This window comes from Sinohyriopsis cumingii, unplaced genomic scaffold (assembly GCF_028554795.1).
Source record: "Sinohyriopsis cumingii isolate HCF-2022 unplaced genomic scaffold, ASM2855479v2 utg000426l, whole genome shotgun sequence".
Taxonomy (NCBI): Eukaryota; Metazoa; Mollusca; class Bivalvia; order Unionida; family Unionidae; genus Sinohyriopsis; species Sinohyriopsis cumingii.
In genome coordinates this window covers 3636887-3654180 of record NW_028315897.1, presented here as the reverse complement: position 1 = coordinate 3654180, position 17294 = coordinate 3636887, and the positions used below count along the sequence as shown (strand labels likewise).

General features: G+C 33.9%; 1 protein-coding gene and 1 long non-coding RNA gene across 3 annotated transcripts in view; both read left to right on the top strand.

Annotated features, from left to right (window-relative positions):
• The window catches only part of LOC149774087 (uncharacterized), an 83597-nt gene extending 69191 nt beyond the window's left edge, over positions 1 to 14406 (top strand). Inside the window, exons 2-4 of the long non-coding RNA XR_016416977.1 lie at positions 11688 to 11781; positions 13710 to 13776; positions 13966 to 14406. This is a non-coding gene — a long non-coding RNA (uncharacterized LOC149774087). The remainder of the gene's footprint in view (positions 1 to 11687; positions 11782 to 13709; positions 13777 to 13965) is intronic.
• Positions 1 to 17294, top strand: part of LOC149774084 (E3 ubiquitin-protein ligase TRIM45-like) — a 330018-nt gene that overhangs the window by 159927 nt on the left and 152797 nt on the right. The window lies entirely within an intron of this gene.

Sequence of the window (17294 nt, the reverse complement as noted above, 5' to 3'; positions counted from 1 at the left end):
ACATTGTAAAACTAATTTATCTTACAATCATTTATGAATAATTAAAAATTACTGAGTAGTAACTAAGAATATATAAATTCTTTAGATGGAGACCCAAATTTCATTTTTTAAATTATCGTATTTTTTATGTTTGCTTTCCAGATACATTTTTAAAAATATTCTCAAGAAAATATGAAATCTAACAAAAGATGAACGAAAGTCTTATTATTTTGATCTTTTGTAAAGAGCAAAGAAAGAAAACTATTAATGACATAAGCTTTCATCATGACATATACACACTAGCCTCCACAGAAGTACTTTTATGACAGTACGGTTAAAATAGAAATAAATATGTATATACAGTTGTAAACTTTCCCGATTTATGACTAAACATTTATACTGTGATAGGGTATTCTTAGTAAGTAAAATGTGTATTATACAATGAATTAATAGGAGGTATTCGATGAATGGACTGCACGCATTTCAGGTGCAGTGGCTACTCAAGATTATTTACTGATGCACAAACTAGTTATAGTTGTCATACTGGTTGTCATTCCAGGGATGCTGACAGTCAGTGATTTCCACCTTGTAAAATCTTTCCTCTAGGGTGGACAATAATACTAGTTTCTGAAGCTGATTTTATTAGCAATGGTTTGCAAAATAACAACAAATATCCTTGTGTTTTATCAACTCATTATGGTTCCGCTGCTTTGGTAGAACAAAAAGGAATGTTCTTTATTGTTTTATGAATTTTATGCCCTGTGACAATGGCCAACATTTTGTAGGTCACGATCACTTTGGCATAAACGTATTTTATGCATGGCAGTTGGAAACTACGAAAATCTTCTTAGAGGCGAGCTGTATAATCGGCAGTTACATTGTTATTCTGAAAGAGTTCTGATAACTAAATAAATAAGTAAATAAATAAAAACACCATCTTTTATCATTAAAAGTTGCCAAGTGTTGTTTATACATTGTACGTGGCGTAATTCGTAAGTTTACTCGGCATATTTTCAACTCGGTAACGCCTGGTAACGGTCATACTTTTACCTAAATATGTGGGTCCTTTGAGAGCATCGTAAATGTATGGAGGAAAAGAAATAATTGTATTTTATGCTCATCTCAAAAGATTTGTTTCTATTTCTGCGAAATAGTCATGCCTAACCAGATAATAGCACAGACCCCCCCCCCCCATTGTAACTACAAAGCCTTGAGCAAGTGCGAAGTTACCAGTTAATTTTATTGTTTGTTTCTATTTTTCAAGTTGTCTTCGTGTGTGCGCGCGTAAATTGAAAGCTTGTTATTACTAGTCAATATCGTCAATCATATTTGCTCCATTATTCCATGCAGATAAGAAAGGAACTAATTTTGTGTTGAATTTGTGCCCCCCCCCCTCCCACCCCGCCCCGGCACGGTACAATAAACAAACACTTGATTGAAAATAAAATAAAAGAAACTAACCTTGCATTGTTATAATGTATTCCTTCTTTTTTCATCATGCGAAATTTACAGAACAAAATATATCAACGAACTCCGTAAATGTAGCGGATGCCGGCATGCGTATGCATCCTTACTGTGTGTGTATCGCTAATGTCAGATAAAAAAAATATCGCAAAAGAGACGAAAATATCACCAGATTGCTTGAAGGCGCTGCCATTCACGCATGATAAGTTTCAAGGTGCAAACGGACCAAGATTATATTGTATCCAGGTTAACTATACGACGATATCTCGCAAATAAAAAAAAAAATCATTATTTTAAAGAACATACAATGTGAGTGCAAATGATAATCTTTCGCTAGTATGAGTTACGAAAGTATCATGGGGGGGGGTGCACCAGACAGATGACCCCCCCCCCAAAAAAAATAAAGTGTTTTCATGTACTCTTGTATACCCAAAGATGTGTGTGCTTGTTTAAAGTTTAAAAAAGGAATTTTGATCAAACTTTTAGTTTATAATTAGTCCTAGTGTTTTCTAAAGGGTAGTAGTCTGAAACACGGGTCTTATTCCCATTTTCAGATTTCATATCCTTGATTTTTAGTGATCTTTGTCAAGAATTTTCTATGTTCCGTGTATGCTATGTGTATCAATGCTATGGTGTGTGTATGCTATATAGTCTGTGTGTAGGGACAGCAATACTATGTCAAATTTGTCTCTGTTGTCTTAATATATATTTTTCTATGGACTTTTCAAATTTATTTGTTTGTCCTGGTATAAATTTAGTTGCTTTTGAATTAATTTGCAATTTAGAATTCCGGCGAGATGAACGGTATAATACCATTTGAAATTAAAATAAAACCTTTTGTTTTATGTGATTGACTATGGTGTGGTGTTTCTCACATTAAAGTCTATTTTCAAAATGAGGTAGGCTGTATTCGAGTCAGGGTCCGCACTTTCTTTCTTTATTTATTTGTGTTTCTCCCGATTCGAGTTAGGCCTCCTCTCTAGTATTTAATTTATAATGTAAAAGAAGTAAATATCCAACCCAAAACCCCTTAGGAAGCTTTATACATTTACTGGTTTGGTTTTAGCATGAAAAACATAAGTGACATCTACAAAAATAATAAACTGGTAAAAAGACTAGAAACAACAAGGACCTTTAGAAGTATAAAGGAACTTTTATGTAAATATAGGGAAAATGAGGAACTTTGGGGAATTGAAACTAAGGAAACATATAATTGGATAAGGGAAAAGTTAACCTCTAAAATTAAAAATAAAGTAGAGGAGGAAATATCTCGGTTAATTGGGACAGACCTTAGAGGTACTGGACCAACATCGGCTCTCCAAAAATACAAAGCTTGATATTCAAATATCTACACGACATATGCATACATGTAAATTATCTCATGTGCAAATGTGCGAACTTCACAAAATATCATGCGATGGCACAGTGCGAGTTTAGGAAACAAGACAGGATACAATTAATTATGGAGATATCCAAGAACTAAAAATACAGAAGAAACCAAGTTTTATATCAAGACGGCAACTTTAACAAAACTTTAATAGGAAAAATAACAGATAACATAACTAAAACCATGATGGCGTGTGACCAAGTCATAAACATAAAAAAAATGAATAGGCAAATTTTTTTGTAATCCTTTCAAATTAATTAGAAAAAAGAACTTCTAGGAAGATTTGTGAATGGGAGGGACGGGGCTGCAAAGGGTGAAAAGAAGGGGAGGGAGATGGGGCAATGGATAATCTCCCCTTAAAGGGGACCATCACAAAGTGAACCCTTGCCCTCATACCCCCACCCCGGATTGGAATCTGCTGTAGCCGCCACCCTTTTAATTTCTTATAAATTTTCCTAAGCAGCTTCAGTTTCTTTTTATTATCCATTACAATTAAAATTAAATAATTAAATAGACTTTAATTATATTACGTAAACTATCACAAATCCTAATTATCGGGACAGAGAAACTATATGGGAAAAGTACGAGATAATGACGTCATGGGGCTATGAAAGAGTCGGGAAAAACACCTCATATAGGAAACTTTACATACATACACGAAAACAAAGGATCTAATAAGTCTCTCTTCTAATTCTATTTGCTCAAAATGTGCAGCTCTCGCACTGCACGGTAAATCCCCACTGTGTGTGTGTATGTGTGTGTGTGAGTGTGTGTGTGGGAAGAACAACCATTTTTAGAGATTTTGGCAGAAATCCAATAAATAATTTGAGACGGCCTAACTCCAGGTGGGAGAAATACAAGCAAATAAAAAAGTGTATGGACTCCAACTCGAGTACAGCGGATTTCAATTTACAAATCCAATATGTGAATAATGACACAATATATTTGCACACAGAACACATTAAGTTTTTTTTTTTCTTAATTAAATTATAATACACCGTTACTTAGCCAAAATTCAAAAATATATTAAATAAATAAAAATAAACCTTTTCTTGATCCGATTATAAGGTCCTAAGATTACTGGGGAGATTTGGGAAAAAATAAAGGCTATCCCAACATGGAAGCAAAATATAGCATACACAAACTATAGCATATATATATATAGCACACACGGGATATAGGCGACCTCTAGCCAAGGTCAACCAAGAGTATAGGGAAGGGATTTCAAGTCAGGTGATGGAAAGATGGAAACCTATTCGGAAAAACAACCCTATAGATAAAACTAGGTTTTAAAAGAAATACCCCGTTAAAAAGGAGAATTAATTTTTTTTGACCTAAATTCTTTTGCATAATATAAAACATACAACACATGGGAGGGGGGGATAAATATACATAAAACACTATAATTTTTTGGAAAAGTGGGGTGGGGGGTCTGTCTGGTGCCGCCCCCCCCCAGTACTTCGTCTTGTGGGGATAAATGTACGTCATTTCCTGCTGGCGTCCTCTATAGGTGGAAAATCGTATCTAAGTAACAGTGATGTATACTTTTATTTCGAGAAATTAAATTATTTTTTCTGTACACTTTATAGGTTTTTTTGGTTATTTTTGTTCAAGTATAACTACTTTTAATCATGTTATGCAAATCTGATGTATAAAGAAAAATGTTGGTGCATGGCCGGTAACTTTTATACGTCATGGCAACGGAAAATAAATTCCGCGCATGCGCATTTTGTGTGGGAGCACCAAAAAAAACCCACACAAAAACAAGCAATCTACTAAAACAAGCCATTACGTGAGAACTTGGCCTGAAAAGAGCAAATATAGGTACTATAAAATATTGCTAGTCTCGGATTTGACAAGCCTTAGTTTTTTATGCTGATGAAACATTTTTCAGTAGAATTTTTTTTCCTACAGTTTAAATGCCTAATTTTACTGTTTATAATCATACATGTTCAAACGTACTGGTCACATATAACAATATCGTCGAAATATTAACTGATACCATGCTGGATTTATATAGAATGTCTAAATAATCATAAAACTAAAGGTGTAATTGATTATAACCAATATATATTTTTTGCAATAACAAGATAATGAGATCCGAACATTGACCAAACAGTACTTAGAGAGAAATTCAATATCGATTAGTTCATCCTCAACCTCCAACTGATATACTTTATTGCAAGGGGTAAATGGTACCGTATTGAAAGACGTGTTAGGATAAAAGATACCGTTGTTAAAGAATATCCTGACCGACTGAGATCTTAACATCGTACATCATAGCTGAAAACAGTGCAAGCCAATATACATATTTGCATTATGCTCACGCAAGAAATATTGTATCAACCAAATGGGTTTCTTGGCCGAGCGATGTCAAGCCCTTGCGCGAATCCCGCTACGAGTCATAGGTTTCCCCGATTCAAAGGAATCCTGTACAACTACTTCTGCAAACTGGAAAGTCCAACGCGTCCAATCTATCAGTAATGTTACTCTAATTAATACATGACCACAAATCCCAACTTCCCAATTGTATGTCAATGTCACAACTGCAAAGCTTCTCTTCGTTAACTTTCCGTAACTTACCGCCAGTATTTCACGCCGTGAAACTATACAACTCAACAACCTAATACAGGGAACCGTTTTTACTACGCCGCATTAGGCCTTTTAAATCATGATTTTTAGCTTCATTTCGCCTGTAACTTTGTAACATATTTACCACCACAGCAACAATAAATGGCGCCCGCCGACGGCGGAACAGTCCTTTTCTGTTGATTCCATTGTATAATTTACCAATCTCCAGTCATAAATACTGCACCTGGAGTCACACGATCAATTCACGCAATTAGATTTGAATAGGGACTACTGAGTGACAGGGATACTCATGCGGCTCTTACCTGAATTCACCAAAAGTAAACCATGTCATCTTGAAACTCACTTACACTTCACTCCGTAACGTTTGCCCCTAGTAACTGGCTAATTATTTTGGTCTAAAGACTATAATCCCAGCACCGACTTCCCATATTCAAGCAAGTATATAAGGAATCCTTAAAATGGAGAGCGGTAAACATATGCGCATACTCCAAAATATATTACAATATTATACATACCTTGGAATTTTATTAACTATTTTTGTTTACATATTTTCATTGTACTCGTGGATGGGTAATGTGATTTTGCGTTCTGCCTTGCTTATAAAATGTATTGTCTTTGGTCAACAAAAGTTGATTTAGAGAGGATAAGAAAAGAAGTTTTGTTAAACGATGATGGAATTAAATAAACACTGGGGACAATATCGTACGTTGCACATAAATCGCAGAGATTAATTGAGATTTTGCTTAACGGTCAATCAGTCCGCACTCGAAGTAGGGAAATAAGCGAATAGTGCAAAAGCCGACCATTGTCTGATAATCGACGTACATCTGCCACAGCCATATATTGTAAAAATCCCATTACTGCAGGTAAAAAAGAATTAACTACAACTGCTTCTTTGGGGCGTCATGTGTGACCAGTGTATATTAGTACTGTGTTAGAAAAATATTGCGACAAACCAAAGTAAAGAAAACAGTCACTTTTATCAATCAGTCCATATCGTTTTACAAATTATACTGAATAACTGACTTCAGCAGAACTCAGAAGAATGTATTCCTGTAAGCACATCACGATTGCGGTGTTTGTACATTTATATAAAGTGGGATCATTTTACAAGCAAAGTATACATTTAAAAATTAACACTACAAATGAGACAACGCTTAAGTACATACGGATTATAATCGTGAGATGGCAAAGAATGGTTCATATGTTGAGAGGTAACCAATACACCAACAAAATAAGAGTTTGTAAGAACATCTTATTTCCTTCTTAGATATACTTAGCCATAATGCAAATTGTTTCCTAATATGAAACATGTAAACATATTCCGACCATGCTGGAAACAAAAATAGTAAATTTAATTTAGTTCAGCGTAAACTGTAAGTTAGTTCTTTCCTTTTGGCATGGTGTCTGAATAAAAAAGTATGTTTCTCAAATTTGCTAACCACTACACTGTCATTATGTAATTAGATACCTAATTGATGTACCATGGTTGTATACATATATCTATAAATATATATAGTTTTGTGGACATGTACGGTTGAATAATACCATCCCGTGTTTGTGTAGGGAAATGCGTACATCACAATCGCACTCGTAAATTTGAATCAATACCATCTCATGAATGGTTAGGGGCCGTCCATTTAGTATGTACGCATAGAGGGGTGGGGTGGGGGTTAACCCAAATGCATAGGCTTGAGCATGGAGGTATACTGATAATATATGTACGCATTTAAGGGGGGGGGGCGCTGAAACCTCGAAAATAAGTTGTATAATACGTAACCTGTTCGACTTGGTTCAGTAGGCTTTTGCATTTTAGCGGACATAAGACAAACTTGTCCCACCCAGTCACACTATCCTGACACCAGGCCGACTAATCCGAACACTAACCTCTTAATGATCGGCACCAAAAGAGGCAGCTGCTAGTACCATTTTTATGTCTTTAGTATGATTCGGCCGGGGTTTGAATACGCGACCCCTCGCATCCGAGGCGGACGCTCTATAGACACATTGCACCATCGGAGAAATCGCTTAGTAAAGAATGTACGATACTGGTTCCTGTTTTTCATGACAACTCGACCTGGAGACCTACCTGATGGAAAATGAAGGCGCATTATAAGGTTATAATATACGAGTCCATAAATACATAAATATTTTTTAAATTATAATTTTCGAGCAATTAGTGTCTCTTAGCATTTGACAAAGTCTGCTTGCAGTAGCGTACTAAGGGGAGGGGGGTTACAACATACTTCGATGCTAATACTACTGATTTCAGGCATAAAATTAAAGCTAAACAACAGCATATAACATGTTTACATATATTATTAAGTACGTCTTCATTTGTCTTTCCGTGCGCCAAATACTTTCCAACACAAAGATTTTCCATATAGGTAAATTAGTTGTACCAATCTTAAACAACCATATATTTCGACATATATAATATCAATGTATAGGTTTCTCATCAGTTTAAATCGATCTGTGCCAAAAAAAGTCGAGAAAATTAATAATAAAAAAGTTGGTATTTATGACTCATTATTGCTTGCGACTTTACCGATCTTCATATCCTTGATATGTGCATCTACCCTTCCCGTTTTGCGATAGTAGCACATACTTGGATGCTAATACTATAGATTTGAAGCATATAATTTAAGATGTACAACATTAAATAATATGTGTATGTATCTTATTAAGTACGGTTTCATATGTCTGTTTGTGCACCCGATGCCTTCCTATCCGAACGGTTTCCATATAGGTGAATAATTTATACCAATAGTAAACAAACACAGCTTTTGACAAATTTCATAGTAATATATAGGTTCTCATCTGCCTAAATCGATTTGTGCCAATAGACGTGTGTGAAAATACAAAATAAAAAAGTTCCACTTTTTACGGAATATTGGGTGCGACTTTACCGATCTTCATATGCTTGCTACTTTAATACACCCTTCCCGTTTTGTGATTGTAGCACATACTTCGATGCTAATATTAGAGATCTGAAGTACAGAATTAAAACTATACAATATTATAAAATGTGTGTATATATCTTAATAAGCACGTCTTTATTTGTCTGTCCGTGCGCCTAGATCCGACCTATACGAAAGTTTTTCATATGGGCGAATAAGTCATAACAATCGCAAAAACAACGGTTTTGACACATTTGATATCAGATGACAAATTTGATTTTAATTGATATGTTTCTAATCATACTAAATCGATCTGTGCCAATAGACATGTGTGAAAATGCAAAATAGAAGGTTTTGTTCCTTTTACTGAATATCGGGTGCGACTTTACCGATCTGCATATCCTTGCTACGTGAATCTACCATTGCCGTTTTGCGATCGTACTACATATTTCGATGCTATTGCTATATATCTAAAGCATATAATTAAAGCCGTACAACTGTAAATAGTATGTGTATGTATCTTATTAAGTATATATTCCTTTGTCTGTCATTTCGCCTAATGTCTTCCTATACGATCGTTTTCCATACAGGTGAATAACTCATAACAATAGTAAATAAACCCCGATTTTGACAAATTTGATATAAATTGATAGGTTTCGCATCAGTCTAAATCGATCTGTGCTAGTAGAAATGTAAGAAAATGCAATATGAAAGTTTTGGTATATTTGACTCTGTATCGCTTGTGAATTTAACAATCTTCATAACCTTGATACGTGCATCTTCCATTGCCGTTTGTCTCGGTATCACAAACTTCAATGTTTATAGTATAAATCTGAAGCATACAAGGAGAGCTATACAACAGTATATAATATGTGTATGAATCTTATTAAATACATCTTGATGTGTCTGTATGTCCGCCCAATGTCTTCCACAGCGAGCGTTTTCCATATTGTGTATTGTTCCACTTCCTATTTTTACACTACCTAATTTTGACCTAGTTTAATAAACACCCATTTCTACAGAGGACACATCTGTCGCAGCCTCGACATTTTTTTACACTTATCAGCATTGAGTCACTCGGACAAAAAGATTTGTCAAAAGTCATATCATTATTATTAATGAAGTGAAACAAGGACACATACGATGAAAAAAATAATACATTTCTCCAATTAACTTTTTTCCAACCAGGAAGTCCTCTTAAAATCTTTACCAACTATTCTGACAAGGCAAATACAATTCGTTCCATACCAATCATCCAGTCTGCTACTCAACATGTGTTAGCTATGTGACTCACAGCTGATAACTGCATCTCCATCACTTTTTTAGAATTGTGTTTTGTGTTTTACGTGAATATGTCATTACTGATTTTCTGAGGTGGTTCTTGGGTATTTTACTTTGGAGTAATGAACATGAAACACACGTTTATGGTATATTTCATAAATAAATCAGCATCCTCTACATTACTGCTAATTTAAATAAAATTACGTGTATTACTATTAGGATTTTTCTCTCAAAAATAGGCAATTTTACTTTAATAGTAAATTTTCAAACGTCCATTAAACTAATCTTGATATTTAACTTATTTTGACAAATTAATTCTTTCTAAATGTCTTCTGTCTCCTATTATTTGCACTATTAGAGAAATAAGTTATGAAGTATGCAAAACAGTTTTGTACCTTAAACAGTACATGTACATTAAAGAATTGGGGTTCTGCATATTCACAATGCCATTTAATTATTGCAAGGATGTTGTACACTAAATCCAGTATTCTTTTATTATAAGTAAACAATTGTATTATTATACCATCATGATTTTCCCCAATTTTATTCTTTCAGCTTTTCCAACAAAATATCTGTTCCAAAACAAATTTTTTGATAAATATAGGAACAAATTCTGAGTAAACACCATTTTTCTTTTGTTGTCGTTGTTAATGGTAGACTGAGAGAAGAAAATGCAGCATCATATAATATGAACTTAAGTGAAGTTATATGAACTTACTAAGCCTGGATTTAAATAAATGGTATCACTTGTATTTCTAATGACAGCCACAATCCTCTTAGTTTGGGCTCAAGACCAGCAATAGTGAATAGAGGTATTTCGAAAGACATAAAACAGCTCACTCATTATAATGTTACTAATTAGCATTATTGAAAACTTCTTAGATATCAAAATAAATAGTATATATGTATGGTGCTTGTTGGCGACATTGGCAGATTATTCACTCCACGTCCTGGTTCCCGGGCAGTTTTGATCTCTCACAATAATAATCACGGGCACAGTGGCTCGTTACAAAGAAAATCAACAGATTTGGGTTCTAACCTGTAACACTATTACCATATTATATTGTTACAGGTTAGAACCCCATCCCTTGATTTTCTTTGTAACGACCCCTGTCATCATGGGCAGTAAATTTGAAACATACTACTTCCGGGTCAATCTATTTTTAAGGTGCAATATATACTAGTACATAATGGGAGGTAACTCAAGTTGTGCTATTCAATTCAATTCATTAATGAAAAAATGGAAATAAATAGGTAAAAAGGCAATTATTTATTTTGCAGATGGATATTTATCGAATATTTAACATTCAGCAGCGTAAATATGCATTTATTTTATTGATATTTGTGGCAAGAGTGCAGAAAAGGACGACGTGCTTCGTGGGCAGATGGAAATCTGCCCACGAACTTTTATCTGCCCACGAAACCGTCTGAGGACGACAAAAACTGCCCACGACCCACCTTAAATAATAGTATATATATATATATATATATATATATATATATATATATATATATATATATATATATATATATATATATATATATATATATATATATATATATATCCATATATATATATATATATATATATATATATATATATATATATATATATATATATATATCCAGGAGCAAAGAACATCAATGCATTTGATCAGTGCTTATTAAATAATTCAAAAGTAGCATTGAAACTTTAGAAAATATACACCTAAGGATATGGGTCAGAAAGAGATATTCAAAATAAATGAACACTGAAAAGTTGACTATGAATCTTTTTTTTCTCCTTTTTTCCTCTTCATTTGACACTGATCTAGTAATACAATTAAATTTGTAAAGTTCAGTTAAGTCAAAGTTTATGGCACAACAACCCAGTTAGGTTATTTAGTGCCAAGCCAACTGGAGTAAAGTGCCTTGCCCAAGGAGACACAACAGTAGCTGACCCTGGCTCAGTCTATAGGACTGTTTATACTTTCATTGTATCCAGCATCATCACAAGCACAGCATACAAGTACTGATTTATTTCTATAATTTGTTGCTATTTCAATAAATCTTGACATCAGAAAACATTTTTTTTCTTCTTTCAGAACCTTCCATTGAATGTGACTTCAATTAGTGTATGATTGCAAACACACCTTTATAGATTTCAATTTCACATAACCACCTTAAGTATAACAACAGGTAAGTGTGTTTTATATTCTTTTATTAAATATTAATTTAACCCAAAGTGGTTGATCAGACATTTGATCATTATGTTCAGCATGTATTTTCATATCACACACCCTGGTTGGAACTAATCATTTTTATTCTGACATCTAGGCATCAGTATCAACAGATGCACTGAACGAAATCTTTATATATAACACATTAATTTTAGAATTTCAGCAAGGGAGGGGAAATAACTAATTTGATATGGTATATGGTATAACGGTACCAATTGCGCAAGTCCAGGTGGGCAGGGCTTAAGGTGTATGGAACATTGTATTCAGAATTAAAGAACAACACTAGCTGTGATTGGTGCAGTATGTAAGAGTTGTACTTTCTGTTTTGCTTAAAAAAAATGTTGAGCCTCTTGGCAACATGTGAGTTTGTGTTAATTTCTATCTAGATCATATTTTGTATTTTTTATGATTTTTTTAAAATATGGTACACATGGCTGAAAATGTGCTTGTTGTGACTAGATAACTCTTACCCCTGTCTAGTTCCAGTAGAGTTATCTCTCTTAAATGCAATGGAGTACCTGGTTATGTCATTGTCAAATTGACAATCTAGCATTGTTCTATATGACAGTGTGTGACATGCATGCCCAAGTAGGACAGAAAGTATATTTATTTCACAAAACATTAGCATTGAGGTATATGGAAAAACAATTGGTATCATGATACCTAAAGGAAAGAATAGCCTCACAGTGTATCCATAGAAACGTATACATGTGGGCGGCATTTATGAACTATACTAGTTTGATGTAGGAAAACAAATGTGTGCTGAACACTTTTGGTCAAATATTGAAAGTTCTTTAAGAATAAAATGTATGAAATCTTCAGAAAATAGCACAAGTTGGCTTTGGATGGGGACTTTTGATAACTATAGCTATGATAGATATAGGCTTGTGTTACATGATGCTTTTATGTATGTGCTGTTACCTCCTAGATTGGAATGCTTGCAACAAAATAAGTTATGTAAACATAATATAGTTGATTTTGGCCAAACATTGGCTATTTTACCTGCAAAAGATGAAAAATCATGTGTACAAAAACAGCTGTCTTGTTCTTGTAAGGCATGCCATAAACCAGGATAGAGAACACTCTAAGTACACTTGTAGATAGATCACTTGTACCATGTGGGATGTTCTGGCATGAGTAATTTTTAGGTAATTTATTACGGATACGGTATTTCTTCCCACTTTGATTTGAATTGTTCTGCTCTAATTGTCCATCTTTTTTTACACCTTCCTGCTTTGAAATTGTTCATGTAGTTAGTTCAGTTATCTTGCATTCCCTTTTCTTGAAGTAGCAGTGAATACCACCAAACAAGAACAGTTTCCTTAAGTCAGCATTTCCCATTGGCACTTGTATAAGCCCAATTATAATCTACTATTGACTTTCAATTAATCCTATTTCTTTCTGTCAAGCTGCTCTTGTGGAATTTCAATGTTTGGTCCAACATTACAGAATGATAACCATTTTAGTTACACAGTGCGTATTCATTCCATTCAAATCCACACTGTTCTTGAAACTTTGCATCCCATCACAAGAATCCAAATTGGCATGAGATGATATCTGCATGGTTATGGAAGGCTGCACTCTACATGCTGGCATTGTAGAAAATATGAACTATGTGATATGAAAGAGCTGCGTCATCTTAGAAATTAAAATTACATGACTCTTGTGGTCTCCACTAAATATAGGAGTCCAAATGTTAGGTTCTCACTTTATCAGTAATGTATTTTGAGATAATTTAATTGCAATGAAGTTAATACAGGTTGCTGATGAACTCATCTATATTGCATGGATACTGTATAAGAGGTTACCACACCTTATGTATATCATTCAGTTATCTCCCTTACACCAGTCATAACATTTCAAGGAAATAAAATCTCACATTTTCAGTGACTGGTTATGAAAATGAAGAGAAGATTTGTGAAGTATTATATTAGCCCCCTATCCTGATGCAAATGTAAGTAGAAGCAATTTAATAATTTCTCACAGTAAAGTTTACAAGTTTAAAAACTGATAAGGTATGTTCTGTTTGGATCTGAGATAAGTTTTCTCTCTATCTGATGCCAATTATTATTAAATTCTTATGTAGAAGAAATATACTTTATATGTATCTATATTATCTAAATTATTCACCCTTTCAAATTAGATGGAAATGAACACAACTTCACTTGAAATTTGGGTACCTGTAAGGGATGTTATAGCACAGTTGCCTTTGGGCTGTCCTTGGACCTGTTGGGCCCTGCCCCATATATTTGTCCAAGGTAAGGGCATCAAACTTTCACTTCTCATTTTTCGCATTGCTGATTTTGCCTCCTTTAATTCCTTTATCATACGCTACCTCTCCCTTTTAGATAAACACTTTCCTCCTGTTTTTAACTCCATTTGATGTGCTATACTTAGTGTTTATATTTGGCATTTTTCTGTATTTTATTCCCCTAATTTCACCTCCCAATCCAACATAACCACTTAGAAGCTGTGATTTACTATATTTGGTGACTGATTGGCTTATTGAAACAATTTTATTCACATTACAAAGGAGGAAAGCTTACTATTTCTGTTACAAAGAGGATGGGTAGGTGGACCTTTGTGTGAGGACTGGTGGTTAGTGACCTCTTATATCTGCAGATAGTGTAAAGTGGTCAAAGCTTATACTTTATAATACGATTGGGTCATGTCCACCTGTCTCTGATGTTAAGTTCTGCACCTACCAAACAAAATAAATTCCTTTCTTTTAGGTGAATTGTACATTTTGAAGTAGGACAGGTACATACTATTTGGTACATTGACCTTTGACCTAGTTATTACATAATATGACATAATGTGATTTATCCCATATCACCTATGTGAAGTTCAATAAGTGCTGATAGGAATAAGATACAACTCACAGTTTAAATAATTCATTTTATTTCAAAAGATGATTTTGATGGTGAAGCAAAAGTATGAAAACAATAGTTCAAACAGCTCAATGACATTTCTATACACATTCATATAAGACATAGGTTAGTACCTCATCAAATTGTTTTTCACAAGTGAGACTAAGTATATTTGTTACTTATACAGTCCCGAACTATTTCACAGATTATTGGAAAAATTAAGGTTTGCTATAGGTATAAATGGTACCAATTGCGCAAGTCCAGGTGGGCAGAGCTTAAGGTGTATGGAACATTGTATTCAGAATTAAAGAACAACACTAGCTGTGATTGGTGCAGTATGTAAGAGTTGTACTTTCTGTTTGGCTTAAAAAAATGTTGAGCCTCTTGGCAACATGTGAATTTGTGTTAATTTCTATCTAGATCATATTTTGTATTTTTTATGATTTTTTTAAAATATGGTACACATGGCTGAAAATGTGCTTGTTGTGACTAGATAACTCTTACCCCTGTCTAGTTCCAGTAGAGTTATCTCTCTTAAATGCAATGGAGTACCTGGTTATATCATTGTCAAATTAACAATCTAGCATTGTTCTATATGACAGTGTGTGACATGCATGCCCAAGTAGGACAGAAAGTATATTTATTTCACAAAACATTAGCATTGAGGTATATGGAAAAACAATTGGTACCATGCTACCATATGTATTGTTGCAAGGGAAGGGAAATAACTCATTTGATAAGTTACATGTTTTGTTGCAGGTGAGGGGAAATAGCTCATTTGATATGGTATATGTTTGATGCATTTGGGAGAAATAACTCATCTGATATAATGTATGTACTGTTACAAGGTATTTGAAATAACTTATTTGATATGTATATGTTGTGGTTCAAGTGATGAGAAAGAACTCATCTGATATGGTATATAGTTTGGTTCAAGTGATGGAAAAGAGTTAATTTGATTTGGTATATATTTTGTTGCAAGTGAGAGGAAATAACTCATTTGATATGGTGTAATTTTTGTTGCATGGGAGGGGAAATAACTCATTTGATATGGTATGTTGTTTAGTTCAAATGAGGAGAAAGAACCCATTTTGTATGGTACAAGTTTTGTTGTTAGTAAGGGGAATGAACTCATTGGACATGTTATATGTTTTGTTGCAAGTGACGGGAAGGAAATCATTTGATATGGTATATGAATATGTTGACGTTTCAGGCTGAGACATATCACTGTGTCTAATCAACATATGTCTCACATTCATTCTGCCAAAGCATAAGAAAACCTGTAGTGCTTTGTATTTATTATTTTATTTCTGAAAACAATGGTTATTGTCAAGTTTCCTTGCCAATGAACATATGAGTCCAAGCAATAGTTCCACTGGAAAATGTAATGGTGAACTCACATGAAAATTTAAATACAGTTTGGCACTTCTTTTTTATCCAGCTATTTCATCAGGATGTTCTTCTTCAATATATCTCTTTTGTTTAGCCTGTAATAGAATAGAGCAAGAAAAGAGTGACAAAGTAGTGGCAGTATGGTCATTCATAGGAAAAAGGCAATGTGAATGACAGTATAGCCTCATAGTTGGCATCATGCAGGGCAAAATTGTTGGAAACAAGGCAATATAGTTGGCAATAGGAAAATATTAATGGAAACAAGACCATGTAGTTGACAATAGGAAAATATTGATGGAAATAAGACCATATAGTTGGGCAGTAGGAAAATATTGATGTAAACAAGGCCATATAGTTGGCAATAGGAAAATATTGATGGAAAAAGCGACATTGCAGGCAATAGAGCAATGTGTTTGATAAAAGAGCAACATAATTTGCAGCAGAGAAACATATTATGTTACAAAGCTATGTAGTTGACAACATGGCAACATAGTGGCATGGCTGGAATGAGACTGGAGGAGCCAAAGGATACTTTTTTTCAAAAGATGTAAAGTCTGAACATGTACATGTATTTAGAATTGAACTGTGAAATTATGATGTAGACAGTGCACATGTTTACATGAACCACACATCTTTTATTAAAAACCTGTTCTCAGTGTGGTGAATAAAAAACTCATTAGTTGCATATGACACTATCTATGTCATATAATGTGGTAGAGTATTGCATATAGCATAGTTACACTAATGATGTCTTGGGGATAGTGCAATTTCAAAAGGGGTTTTAAATACCGTATATCACTGTTTGACTGAAGATATTTGTAAATTAAGCTTTGATTTTTCTATCAGTCTTTGGATTACTGGTACACATGTACTGTATTAGTTATTTAGACATACCTTAATGGATATATAGGATGTATAGACCTCAACAGAATAGGAGTTTATTTTTGTCTGGAGAAGAAGGAAGGCATTTATTAGAAGGGGCCTTCTATTAGAATAACTGTGGTATTCATGGGAGTGTGTATCTTCATCGTTTGTGCTAATGTCATGATGTGTAAATCAATTCATATCATGTCCAAGTTTTAAGTCTTGTAAGAGTATTCGTGTTTGATTGTTGTTCTTTTCTACTATTACATTTGTTTTTCAATTTCACTGTTGCATTAGTATTTGTGGTGAAGGTTTGTAGAATCTATTACATTTGTTTTTCAATTTC